The 3,529-nt window shown below is 36.8% G+C and overlaps 1 non-coding gene across 1 annotated transcript; it reads right to left on the bottom strand.

Moving 5' to 3' along the window:
- LOC131061387 (uncharacterized) lies at positions 1 to 1,271 on the bottom strand. The gene is made up of 2 exons (XR_009359478.1): positions 1,038 to 1,271; positions 1 to 933 (listed from the first exon to the last, which is right to left on the bottom strand). It is a non-coding gene; the product is annotated as an uncharacterized LOC131061387 (transcript).
- Positions 1,272 to 3,529: the final 2,258 nt, after the last annotated feature.

Here is a 3,529-nt window from a genome sequence, read left to right as displayed (position 1 = left end):
TTAATTAAAACTGAAGATCTCATTGAGAATTTTATTTAGCAGCCAGAGTGGTCAATGGCCATAATACATAAATGAAAATAATTCCACAGGACATAAATATTGGGGCTCGTCATGGGGCCTTTTCTAAAGTATTATTGATTGTTAGTGCACTAGATCTATCTCCGGCAAGCCATCCCACGCCCTCCGGGTCTCCCTGCACAGTTGAGGTTGACGATGGAGAAATCGTTGATGTCGTTGTTGTTATTGGGTGAGCCGAATCGGGCAACTTTGCAATCACTGTCAAACAGGTTGCTCGTCACATAGTTAGCCTCACCTCCCACCACGGGCATGGCCACTCCCAAGTTAATGGGGCTCCTGTATTCTGCTGCGTATGTCTGTCCAAGCACACCGGTCACATGGGGGCTGAGAGAGTAGAACTTGAAGCTCACCTCCAGATGCGCAAAGCAGTCGCCAGACTCGGAGGTGATCCCGTAGTTGTGGATTCGAGATTCCTCGGGAGTGATGGGCACAACGCGGGCTGTAATCATAAACTTGTTCTCCACTTCAACCGTCACCGCATTAGTTTTGTCAGATCGAACGATTCTTAGATTGGAGGAAGAGAGGGAAGAGTGGCACCCTCCTGGTTAGGAAGTTGGATCGTTTTGCCGTCCAAGGCAATGGCCAGTTGGTCAATTGAATCATCCCAGGAGGACACCTTGTTGGCTCCTAGGAACAGCTGGTGGTTGCCGTTGAAGAGCACTCCAATGGACTGCACCCACGTGAAGTCTCTCCCCATTCCTTCGCCTCTTTTGCCGATGAAGTGAGCATTGATGTGGAGATCTGAGTCTGACACCAAACAGAAGTTCTGGTCTTTCTTACCGTGGAAATAGAACATAATGCCATCTCCTCCTATGAATCGAGGATCCTCGCACACGCCTCCGGGTTTATTGCAGTCTGCACAGTAATAGTTATATCCAATATCCGAACTTGGCTATTAGTTTTTTTAAAATTTCAATCATAAAACCTCCCGACAAACAAATCAAATAATCGATACTTACTGCAAACAGGCTTGCATATGTTGCAGTCCATCATGCAGGTTTGCGCACACTGGTCCGGACAGGCAGACTTCCCAGTGCAGGTATACTTGTAGAGCTTGCCATGGCACTTCACCTCCTTCGGTTTCTTCGGTTTCTTTTGTTCCTTTGCAAACACGTCGCTTGCACTCAGCAGCGCAACCATGAAAAGTGCAGCGATGAACAGCTTTGAAGCCATTGGGACACAAGTATAGTTATGAGTTGCTATTCGATGAAAATGAATGTCATATCATTTGCTTTTATAGCCAGCAGATTAACTAGTCCATCATGTTGCTTCATAAAAGGGCGACAATCCCGACAATCTATGCAGCTTCCACGTTGTGAATTGCTTTATCTTGAATGCTACTACATCGTATTATGGTTTAATATATGCTTCTACTCAGGCTAATTCTGAATTACTTAAAAAAAAATTGGAGCAACGAATATGTAAAAATGGATTTATCCTGTCCACATGCAGTGAGAGCCACTTCCAAATCGTGTAACATGCAATCTAAAGCCAAAGTGGTTTTATTATATATCCTTGTTGAACTTGGTTAAATGCATCAATTACGTGATTTTATGATTCGTCCATTTGCAGCTCTTATTATTTGCAAACTCAGACATTGGAAACTGAATTCTCGAGACGTGCAAATGTATTTTATAATTCACGGAATGCAGCTCACAAACTTCGCCGTCTTGCCAGTTTCATTTATCTCAATTTATTCTTTAAATTATTATTCTCCCAACCCGCGACAACTCTACAACTCTGACTTCAAGGTTGAGTTTAAGGTTTCTGAAGGTTGCCAACCTGTGCAGTAAGTTGAACGCCACCCACTAGGCTACCACTTCTTCATATCACACCTTAAACAATAGTTTCTAAGGTCGAATTTTCGAAGTCTTTGGTGTTAAGGTCCATAATGAATCAGACATTAGGTTCATTTCTTTTGATTTTTTTGATATTCTTTTCGATCTGTTTATTTGATATAAGGATATAAAATTGATTAAAAATAAGCACTCCGAGAAAGATATCTCTCGACGTATTATATATATAATATTAATATATAAGCTAGTAATAGTTACGACGCAACATAGAAAATATAACATAAATTAATATATAATTATATAGTATTGTATTATTAAATAGAATTATAATAGTATATAATAATACCATTATATTATAATTATATTAATTATTATATATATTCTAAGATTAGAGCTAAGTTTAGGGTTAGGTTATGGTTAGGTTTTATGGTAAGATTAGATTTAGGGTTGAGGTTGGGTTAAATTAAGATTAAGGTTATGCTAGGTTACAATTAAGGCTACTATTGCAGGATAAATCTTGGGGTTATGGTTAGGGTTTAAATATGGTTTGAGTTAGAGTTTAATTAGCATTAAGGTTCAATCACAATTAGGGTTAGGATAAATGTTAGGTCAGGACTAAATTAGGGTTATGCTATAATTACGATTAGAATTGTAGAATAGTGCTTGGATTCAATTATATTTAGATTCTAGGATTAGGATTAAGATTATGATAAATTAGGGTTAGGATTACTGTTAGATTATGATTAAGGTTACTATTGTAGGATAAATCTTGGGGTGTTGATTAGGGTTTGAATATGGTTTGAGTTATGGTTTAATTAGAATTATTGCTCAATCACAATTACGATTAGGATTAACATTAATCTAGGGTTGGGGTATAATTAGAGGAAAATATTTGAGTTAGGGTTAGGGTTATAGTTAATTATAGCTAGGGTTTAATTATAGTTAGGGTTTTCTTATGGTAAGGGTTTAATTATAATCAGGGTTTGATTATGGTTAGGGTATAATTATAGTATGAATTAGAGTTCAATTGATGTTGGAATTAATGCTACAATTGAATCACATTAGAGTTAGGGTTAAGTTAAGGGCTAAGGTTAAAATTGTGGTTAGATTAGAGTTCAATTTGTAGTTAGGGTTTAATTTTAGGGTTAGAGTTTAGTTAAGGGTTCGATTATAATGGTTAGGTTTCAATTAGGATAAAATTAAGTTTTTACAGTTGAGGTTGTGTTGCAATAAGGGTTACTATTCTAAGACAATTCTTGGGATAAGGGTTGGAGTTAAATTAGGGTTAGGGTTATGTTAATTTACGATTAAGGTTACTATTGTAGGTTAAATCTTGGGGTTATGGTTAGGGTTTAAATATGGTTCAAGTTATAGTCTAATTAGCATTATGATTCAAGCACAATTAGGGTTAGGGTAAATGTTAGGTCAAGGTTAAATTAGTGTTATGCTACAATTAGGATTAATTGTAGGACAATGATTGGATTTGATTATGTGTAGATTCTATGATTAGGGTTAATATTGGCTTAAATTAGGGCTAGGGTTAATGTTAGATTACGATTAAGGTTACTATTATTGGATAAATCTTGGGGTGATGATTAGGGTTCAAATATGGTTTAAGTTATGGATTAATTAGCATTATTTCTCAATCACAATTA

Source organism: Cryptomeria japonica, chromosome 11, assembly GCF_030272615.1.
Source record: "Cryptomeria japonica chromosome 11, Sugi_1.0, whole genome shotgun sequence".
Classification (NCBI taxonomy): Eukaryota; Viridiplantae; Streptophyta; class Pinopsida; order Cupressales; family Cupressaceae; genus Cryptomeria; species Cryptomeria japonica.
Note: the sequence above shows the minus strand (reverse complement) of the source record. Positions and strands in the feature narration are given on the sequence as shown.